The following is an 11,643-nucleotide window of genomic DNA, read 5'->3' on the forward strand; positions in this document are numbered from 1 at the left end:
ATACAATATATTCACGAATTAAAACTTACATATTACTTGAGACATTTTTTTAAACACCTTATGTACATTATTCGTAGTTTCCAATTTAGAACACATCTAATAGATCTAGTGGTGGTTTGATAGTAGGGAAGAAGCATTGGTGGTGTTTAATGATATAAAAAATATGGCGGTGTTTGGAAATGGTGTTAAGTAGCAGATTTGGTAGTGTTCACTAGCGACAATATTTCTCTAGTGAAGTCAATGCCTTGAGCAGTCAGGATTCCGACAAGATCTAGTGCTTCGAAAAATATGGCGCAAAATTTTGTTAGGGTTATGAAGAAGTTGTCTAGGGTTCCAAAATTGGATATGGAACAGGAGGCAACGATGTCCGATAACAACATCATCAGGCTGAATAAGAGATAGCGTCGCAGGTCTAGGGTTCCGAAACGGGAGGCAACAGAATGAAATGACCAAGTGTGGTGGTGTTCAATAAATTTGTTGAATAAGTCAAAACCGCCAGAGAAGTTAACACCACATCGCTAGAACGAGAGGCAACAGAAGGTCAAATTTTTAAACCACTTTCATAAATATACAATTATATCTTAAAAAACTAGATCTGACATATTTTTCATTATCTCATCATTCTAAAAAATACATTAGTGTCTTTAACGAAATAAAATATGTTAATATGCGATTTCCTGACTTCATAACTTTATTTATTGGAGCTTGTTTAATGCCCAAACGATCTTTCATTTTATGGTTGTACACAATTAAAACGAACATAAAGAACGAAATTAATATTTCAATATGAAAAATTCAGTAATAAAATTCAAAGTCCTCAAAGAATATACAAAAACGTAATACTTATATATATATATATATATATATATATATATATATATATATATATATATATTTGTTTCTTAATTCGTAGGAACTCGAAATTGATTAGAATATAACCATTAACCACTACTCTATATCTATATATCTATCTATATCTATATCATCTTATCATATCATCATTTCATACTATATTATAAAGGAAGTATTTTTTTTCTTTCACCACATTCATTTGAAATTCCCATGCATTTTTCCTTTCACCACATTCATTTAAAACACCCATGACTTTTCAAGTTCTTTCTTATAATGATTATAAGTTGGTTAATAAGATTAAATAAATTTCAAACCTAAAATGTAATCATATATAAACTAAATTTCAATATTAAAATAATATATTTACTTCTCTTTATAAAGTTATGTTTTTTTTTTAACTTTTTACATATTATACTCTATTTATTAGTTTTAATATATTGTTGGATGTAAACCATTATCATTTTAAAGCTACAACTTTTAAACAATTTGTATAAAATCTTTAAATTATAAATTTAAATATAACATTACACGACAAATTTAAATATAAATTTTAGTTTAACTTAACCAACTCAAATAATATTATATAAATAGTTAAAAGTGATAAATTGTAGTGTCTTTCTAATAATGATTATAATTTGGTTAATAAGGCTAAATAAATATCAAACTTAAAGTGTAATCATAAATAAACTAAATTTCAATATTAAAATAATATATTTGCTTATACTTATAAAGTTATGTCTTTAACTTTTAACATATTATACTTAATTTATTAGATTTAATATGTTGTTGTATGTAAACCATTATCAATTTAAAGCTACAACTTTTGAACAGTTTGGACAAAATACTTAAACTGTTAATTTAAATATAACATTACAATGTCAAATTAAATATAATTTCAGTTCCACTTAAATAAAAACTCAATGAATATTGTGTGAATGGTTAAAAGTGATAAATTATAGTGCTAAATGCAAAAACTAAATTATAATCTCAATTTAACTAAAATATTTCCTAAAGATATTTGTATAATCGTTAAAAGTTTTCAAATAAATAGCTTAAAATAACTTACAATAATAATAGTTAAAATAACTTTATATAAATGATTATATTGTTACCTATAAAATCAAAAAACAATGTCTGATGTTTTAAATAATTATAATTATATAAATTAAAACGTTAAGAAAATAACATTTTAAAAATTAATTAACAATAACAAAAACTATAAATAATATTAAGTCATATATTATATTTAATTTTATTCATGAATAACTCGCGGGTAGAAGTCATTCAAACGGTTGAGATTATACAGTTATAATAGATGTATATATTATCATATAATTCAAAATAATCAATATATTATATCAATTTAGTATAAACTATTATATCAAATGTAACAACAACATTATTGCTATATTTAAAAAAACATATATTTGTAAAGATTTCAACTATATAGGTGTTTCTGCGCAATGCACGGGCATACACCTAGTATACTTATTAAGGAAGGATTTTTCCTTTCACTGCATTCATTAAAAACTCCCATGACTTTTTAATTTCTTTTTAATAATGATTATAAGTTGGTTAAAATAGTATATTTATTTTTATTTATAAAGTTATGTCTTTAACTTTTAACATATTATGCATAATTTATTAGTTTTAATATATGGGTATATGTAAGCCATTATCATTTTAAAGCTACAATTTTTGATCAGTTTGGATAGATACTTAAATTGTTAATTTAAATATTGGGTCAACTTAAATATAAATTTTAATTCGATTTAAACAACCTAAAAAACAGTTTTTAAATAGATAAAAGTGATAAATTGTAGTGTCTTTCTAATAATGATTATAAGTTGGTTAATAAGTTTAAATAAATATCAAATCTAAAGTGTAATCATAAATAAACTAAATTTTAATATTAAAATAATATATTTACTTCTATTTACAAAGTTATACTTTTAACTTTTAACATATTATACTTAATTTATTAGATTTAATATGTTGTTGTCTGTAAACCATTATTAGTTTAAAGTTACAACTTTTGAACAATTTGGATAAAATACTTAAATTGTTAATTTAAAACATTACATGATGACATTTTTCCTATCACCTCATGCAATTGAAACCCCCACACAAATTTCCAAACACCTCATTTATTTGAAACTCCCATGACTTTTTAATTTCTTTCTAATAATAATTATAAGTTGGTTACTAATGTTAAATAAATATCAAACCTAAAGTGTAATCATATAAAACTAAATTTCAATATTAAAATAATATCTTTACTTCTACTTATAAAGTTACGTTTTTTAACTTTTAATATATTATACTTAATTTATTAGTTTTAGTATATTGTTGGATGTAAACCATTATCTTTTTTAAAGATACAATTTCAGTACAATTTGTATAAAATACTTAAATTATTAATTTAAATATAACATTACAGGGTCAACTTAAATATAAATTTTAGGGATAATGACTTAGGAGGGTAATTAGGTTTTCAGTTTGTCCGTATTAGGTCACTAAGGTTTTTTTTGTACGTATTAGACTAATATGGTTGTTCTTACCGTTTAGAAATAGTCATTTTTACCGGTTTCTTCCTATTTAACTGGTAAAAATGACTATTTCTAAATGGTAATAACAACCATATTGTTCTAATACGCACAAAAAAAACCTTAGTGACCTAATACGGACAAACTAGAAACCTAATTACCCTCCTAAGTCATTAACCCTAATTATTTTGAAAACATGCTCACTAATTAATGTGACCGACTTGTTTGACTGAGAATAGTTGCTTCCATTTAAACTTATCACACAACCCTTCCAGAATTCCCAAGTCCAAAAGCTCATATGATCGATAATCTTCATTACATAAATGTGCAACATTTTATCAATAACTTCTTTTATGTCATTTAAATATTTACATGAACACATCCATATGTACAAAAACAATCTCACTTTGATACCTCCCATCAATGTCTATATTTGATAGCGAATGAAAGTGTAAAACCAGCAGAGACTTTGCAAAGGATGCCTCTTATCAATTATTTATAAACAACAAAACCACAACATGAACTAAGAAACTGAAGTTGCAAAATGAATAAAAAATCAGCATATAAACAAACACATACACACTATATACAACACATGAACGGAAGTTTATAAAGCATGAAACATAAGAATTGCAATTGGACTCTATTAGCATCTGAAAAGGGAATTAGGGTTTCAGAGAAGACGACGAAGGGGTTAAAAAAAATTTTGGACCATTTCTTGATTTGTGCGTGTCATCGTTGCGCAGGGGCCATGCTAATCTTCTCTGTATCGTTCAAATTTTATCGGATGTCCCCGAAGGGACGACTATAAATGAAGAGCTTCGCCATATAAAGGAGTAGCGGGTTCTTCTTTTGGGAGATATGGGACGACGCGAGTTATAAACGAACTAGTTTACTATTGATGGTCATATATTCTCAATGTCTTTAAAATTAGGGTTAATGACTTAAGAGGGTAATTAGGTTTCCAGTTTGTCCGTATTAGGTCACTAAGGTTTTTTTTTGTGCGTATTAGACCAATATGGTTGTTATTACCGTTTAGAAATAGTATTTTTTTTACCGGTTCAACAGGAAGAAACCAGTAAAAAGGACTATTTCTAAGCGGTAATAACAACCAGATTGGTCTAATACGCACAAAAAAAACCTTAGTGACCTAATACGGACAAACTAGAAACCTAATTACCCTCTTAATCATTATCCCTAAATTTTAGTTTAACTTAAACAGCCTAAAAATATTTTGTAAATAGTTAAAAGGAATAAATTGTAGTGTTTTTATAATAATGATTACAAGTTGGTTAATAAGGTTAAATAAATATCAAACCTAAAGTGTAATCATAAATAAACTAAATTTCAATTTTAAAATAATATATTTATTTCTACTTATAAAGTTATGTCTTTAACTTTTAACATATTATACTTAATTTATTAGATTTAAAATGTTTTTGTATGTAAACCATTATCAGTTTAAAGCTACAATTTTAGAACAGTTTAAACAAAATACTTAAATTGTTAATTTAAATATAACATTACAGTATGAACTTAAATATAAATTTCAGTTCCATTTAAAAAACTAAAGAATATTTTATAAATAGTTAAAAGTGATAAAATTTAGTGATAAATGCAAAAACTAAATTGTAATATCAATTTAACTAAAATATTTCCTAAAGATATTTTTATAATCGTTAAAAGTTTTCAAATAAGTAGCTTAAAATAACTTACAATAACAATCACTATATGAAAAACAACATTTTATGGCACGCAATGTGTGTCGTAAAACGCTCAGATGACACACAAATGCATGTCAAGGAAGGCCCTGTCATAACGAAAGACGACACGCTTTTGCACGTCGTCTATTTACGACACGCATTTATGATGCGTGCTTACGACACACATTTATGACGCACATTTACGACATGCAATGCGTGTCAGGGAAGACCCTGACATAAAAGAAGACGGCACACATTTGCGTGTCGTAACCTTACGACGCACGTTTAGGACATACATTGTGTATCATTAAAGCCCCTGTCATAAATGAAGATGACACGCATTTGCGTGGCATCAACATCATCAACCATTTACGATATGCACTTACGAAGCGTCTTTACGATACTCATTTACGCATAATACAAAAATATGGAAACAAATATATACCACAACAATCAATTTCATCCAATAACATCATGTGAAAAAATTGTAATACACTGATATTAAGGGAATTTGATTGTACATTGTTATTAAGAGGTTTTCCCTAACTATATAACCTAATACTACATTTGTGGCACACCTCCTCCAGTGAAAAATGTTACAAGAGGCTTATTTCATGCTTTATTGTTTCTTCCTTATCTTCGTTTAACTTCTTTTCCTGCTCAACACGCATAAATGTTGATTGGATTCATGTTGTGTTTATTAATATTCAGTTTTATGATTCCCAACAGGACGTATATATGAATGGATAGTAGGGGATTATATATGATCTTAATGTAGGATTCCCAATAGGACGTATATGTGAATGTTGGCAAACTCCACATTCTATGGTTTCCTGAGCTAGGAACTTGAACATGTATATTATTTTACCTTTTAAAAAAATATATATTCATATAAATTTTAACCGAAAAAAAAATTTATATTTTTTTAACCTGCAAATGGACTATACAGGTGGGACATGCAACTTCTTTCATCCGCCTGTTTGACCCTTCAAAACTTGGAACCTGTTAACGTAAACATGTGAAAAAGTATGTGTTACTGTGTAAAAGACATGAATTCCATTTCTTATGTGTTTAGTTGTAGGGGTATTTTTGGAAAGAAACAAAAAAGGAAAACATGATTTATAGAGATGCTATTAGAACAAGAAAAAACGATTGTTACTATGTAAATATAAAAAGACATGGATGCCCTTCTTATGCTTTAATTTATGGGTTAGCTCACTTGTGTTTAGTTCTAGGAGTATTTTCGGAAACAAAAACATGATTTTAGAGATGCTACATGATGATAATAATATATGCCTGATGATGATTTGTGATTTCTTTCCAACTCCTCCTGTATGAAATTGTAAAATATTATATATTTATCAAACAAAACATCTTAGTAAAAAAACATATGAATGGTTAAAAACATACATATTAGATATTTATAAAAAAACAACTTAGTAAAAAAACATATAAAAAAACATCTTAGTAAAAAAAACATACAAAGTTGGTCCTTATTCAAGGTGTCCACAACATTTTTGGTCCATGTCATGTAAAATGACCACTTTGCCCCTCAGGTCACTTATTATTATTATTATTATTATTATTATTATTATTATTATTATTTTATATCATTTATTTATATGGTAATAAATTAGAAGTCCAACAACCCATAAGCCACCCTCCTTCTCAACATGAAGGGTAAAAGTGTCATTTTATTAGACATCGAACGAAAAAGTTATGAAAACCTATAACAAGGATCATATTTACAGAAATATTTTTTTTTTGAACCTGATCCAAATTCCAAAAGAACTACCTAAGCCCGAGCACTAAAATTGTCAATTTAGTCTTAAATATAAAGACAAACAATCAAATGTCTTAAATGACCCTTTAATAAGAACACAACTGAGGAAGTTTATGAACCAAAATTTAACTTACTATGATTACTAATGGGCCAAAAAAAAAAGTAGACAGAGACTGAAACTTTCTGGAACGGCCAAAATGTCCAATTTTACATTTTTAGGACAAATGAGTCGGTAACAAACATGTCTTTGTATGGTTTAACCAAAAAAATGAAAATGAAATCCCTTTACTAAAAGTAGATTTAGAATACCTCTTTAATGCACTTGGATTTCATGAGAAGAACCACCCATCAACTGGAATTTTTAAGATTTCAGCAGTAGAAAAGTCATGGAGTATGTTGTTGAAGACAACAAAAGAATAGAGACGATAACAGTGGCCATGTGTTGTTCTTCCAACTCTTCCAGCACGCTGAGCTGCAGGTGCTTTGCTTATCCCATTCTAAGGATTATAACTCTTAAACCTTTCCCTTCCTTCATATCCTCAAACACATGAAGTTGTGCAGATCCAGGAAGCATCGCATACAGGGGCAAAACTGTCAATGCACCAGGGGACCTATCATCCTTCTTTTCCTTTTCCTCTGCTGAATCTGATTGTTTCAGATCAGATTTACCTATATAGATAATATTTAAAAAAAACATCAAAATTTTAGTAAGTTGTAAATTATAATAATAAATAAAGAGAAAGTTGAGACGGAATCATGGAATCATACAAGAGCAATCTCCTGCCTTAGATCTGGATGCTTAGGAGCAATTATGGCAAGAATATTGATGTGCTTTTGCATTAAGGCTCTATGAACTGATACCATTACTGTAAAGAATGATCAAAATGTGTTACCACTTCTGTTAAAAGTTTTAGTATTCAGTTGAGAACTAATTGCCTGAATATTGCTCTTGAATAGAACAAAGTATAAAGATTTTATAACAGAGATGTGAATTCAAGAATGAAGAAAAGGAGATCATACCAATGGAACTATGAGTGAAAATTTTGATAGCATAAATTATTGGTGTTGACCGATTGTTAAAGGATTTTCTTGACATTCGAGCATTTAATAATGTTAGCATAACCTGCTCAAGGAGATGAAAGCAAATAGGTGAAGTTGAATTCATAGATTTGAAAAACAAAAGTGAATGAAAAGGTAAAGGTAAATTATATTTATACTAACACCATTTGCTAAGGCAATAAGAACAAGATTTGACCATAGTTCACTTTCTACTAGCACAAGTGCATATGGCTTCCAATATTCAAGAAAAGCATTCACAACAGCAGTTGTATCAACTGGGGAAAACTGAATTAGGGTTAAGTAATCATGAATGGAACTGAATTCATATAGAAAGTTAGCAAATGTAATCAGTATCATGAGATATAAACATATATATACTTGATATATGACATCACAAAGAAGCAAAGACTTTAGTTGTCGTCATCAAAACATTTAAATACTCTTCTTGTATCCTTGAATTATGTGTCTTAAGCTCTTGCATGTTATTCATATAATCCTCACTATCCTTCATTTCAGCTAGTTTTTTTCTAGAGACACAGTCTGCATAGACCTTGCTGATCAGTGTTGGGTATTCTGGAAAGCAAATCCAATTGTAAAAAATCACTTCTCAAACACGGTGGTTGAGGGATTGAACGTATCAAAGGTTGAAACCCAGATGTAAATTGAACATAAGTTGAACAGAAAAGATAAAATTAAGTACCTTTACAATGGAGCTTGAAGAAGCCATTTTCATCTTCTTTTTCAGCTAGCACTAAAGACGGTCGTTGAGGGATTCGACGTACCAGATGTGGGTGAAGACCGAAGCTAGAAATCACCGACGGGAGATAGAGGAGCCGTTGATAATCAATTAATTAGATTGGGAAGACAACCCTCATCTTCGAGACCTTATGTTGACCTAATCATCATATCATAACAAAATTTCTCCCGTAGAGGGTATGAAAACATGTGATGAGCCAAAAAACAGAATGAACAAGGTCATCAAGACAAACCTAAGGATTCTTCTTGGTGATGTTTTGTCTGTTCACCAATGTCCATATGTCAAGTATGGAAAGTGCATCCATGTCCTTCCACTTGATGACACCATTGAAGGTGTCACACGAGACTTATTTGATGCATATTCGAAATGTAAGTCTACTCACATAACATTTGATTAAGTGTTTCTATCATAACTACTCTCTAACTAGTCTAAACGACATTCTTGCAGTTCTGAATCAGTACTTCTTGAATTGAGGGTTTAGAGTCCACGTCTTCTGTTGTACGACTTACATTCGGCTTATGAATGCTTTGACGTCTTCCCTTAATAGCTGGTGTGTGATGAGTCGACTAGAGTTCTTGTATGCCAAAAACCTAAATGGATGTGAGATTGAAGAAGAAAAGCATACGTGAGGGAAGTGTTTTTGAAACTCTGGATGAAAATCACGATTATATGTAAGGGGAAATAAAAGCCCTAGTTATTGGTCGCCATTTTGTGATCTTCAGGAATGGACGCGTGTTTTTAAGAAAAAAAATTATAAAACGATTATATGAGTTGTATAGCAAAGATGGTATTGTGATTAGGGTTTGTAGAGAGAAGGGAAGAAGAGAACTAAGGGAGATCTTCAAGCGGGGTATTTAAAAAATTTAGAATTTTGAGAGGATTTCATGAACACGCGTTTTGAGTAAAAATTATAAAGCGACATTCATAGAGGACGTACATTTAAAATAAGCGCCCTTCGTGTTTGTAATTTTTTTTGTGGGACGATAATTTACGGGCATGCACAAATGTGTGTCCTCCATCCTTCAAAATTTGGAAGGTTGACATTATATTTAGGACACACAAAAAATGCGTATCGTAAATCGGTGTGTGTCATTGTTCGCATGTCATTAAAGGGTATTTTCCTTGTAGTGAATAGTTAAAAATAACTCTATATAAATAATTATATTGTTACCTTTAAAACGAAAAAAACAATGTTTGATGTTTTAAGTAATTATAATGATCGAAATTAAAACATTAAGCAAATAAATATAAAAAAATTAATTAACAATAACAACAACTATAAATAACATTAAACCATATATTATATTTAATTTTATTCATGTGTAACTCGCGGTTAGAAGTCATTCAAACGATTGAGATTATACAATTATAATAGATGTATATATTATCATATATTATATATCAAATTTAACAACAACGTTAATGTTATATTTAAAAAAACATATATTTGTAAGGACTTCAACTATATAGGTGTTTCTGCACAACGCACGGCCATATGCCTAATATAATTATAAATGAAGGATTTTTCCTTTCACCACATTCATTTGAAACTCCCATGATTTTTCAATTACTTTCTAATCATGATTATAAGTTGGTTAAAATAGTATTTTTACTTTTACTTTTAAAGTTATGTTTTTAACTTTTATCATATTATACATAATTTATTAGTTTTAATATATTGTTATATGTAAACCATTATTTTAAAGCTACAACTTTTGATCGGTTTGGATAGATACTTAAGTTGTTAATATAAATATAAGATCAACTTAAATATAACTTTTAATTCGAATTAAACAACCTAAAGAATAGTTTGTAAAAAGTTAAAAATGATAAACTGTAGTGTCTTTCTAATAATGATTATAATTTGGTTAATTAGTTTAAATAAATATCAAACCTAAAGTGTAATCATAAATAAACTAAATTTCAATATTAAAATAATATATCTACTTCTATTTACAAAGTTATGTTTTAAACTTTTAACATATTATACATAATTTAGTAGATTTAATATGTTGTTGTATGTAAACCATTATCAATTTAAAGCTACAACTTTTGAATAGTTTGGATAAAATACTAAAATTGTTAATTTAAAACATAAAATGATCAACTTAAATATAAAGTTCAGTGCCACTTAAAAAATCCTAAAGAATATTTTGTGAATAATTAAAAGTGATAAATCGTAGTGTTAATTGCAAAAACTAAATTATAATCCCAATCTAACTAAAATATTTCCTAAATGTATTTTTATAATTATTAAAAGTTTTCAAATAAGTAGTTTAAAATAACTTACAATAACAATATTTAAAAATAATTCTATATAAATGATTATATTATTACATTTAAAGACGAAAAACAATGTTTGATTTTTAAATAATTTAAATGATAGAAATTAAAACGTTAAGAAAATTAATTAATAATAACAACTATAAATAACATTAAACCATATTTCATATTTAATTTTTTTCATGAGCAACCCGCGGGTAAATGTCAATCAAACGATTGATATTATATAGTTTTAATAGATGTATATATTATCATATAATTCAAAATAATCAATATATTATATCATCTTAATATATGAATTACTATATCAAATTTAACAACAACGTTATTGTTATATTTAAGAAAACATATATTTGTAAAGATTTCAACTATATAAGTGTTTCTCCGCAACGTGTTGGAATTCTCCTAGTATAGTTATAAAAGAGGCATTTTTACTTACACCACATGTATTTGAAACCTCCATGACTTTTCAATTTTTTTTCTGATAATTAATATAAATTAGTTAATAATATTGAATTAATGCAAATACTAAATTCTAATAATGAAGATAACTAAACTACAATACTAAAATATCATATTTCACTTCTATTTATAAAATTATGAGTTTAACTTTTTAACATATTATAGTTAACTTATTAGTTTAGAAGTCACAACTTTTAT

General features: G+C 27.7%; 1 non-coding gene across 1 annotated transcript; it reads right to left on the minus strand.

The window, feature by feature from the left end:
- Positions 1–4,098: 4,098 nt before the first annotated feature.
- On the minus strand, positions 4,099–4,201 carry LOC145091056 (U6 spliceosomal RNA). The gene has a single exon (XR_013701945.1). It is a non-coding gene; the product is annotated as a U6 spliceosomal RNA (small nuclear RNA).
- Positions 4,202–11,643: the final 7,442 nt, after the last annotated feature.

This window comes from Lactuca serriola, chromosome 2 (assembly GCF_051521515.1).
Source record: "Lactuca serriola cultivar US96UC23 chromosome 2, Lser_US96UC23_V15, whole genome shotgun sequence".
Lineage (NCBI taxonomy): Eukaryota > Viridiplantae > Streptophyta > Magnoliopsida > Asterales > Asteraceae > Lactuca > Lactuca serriola.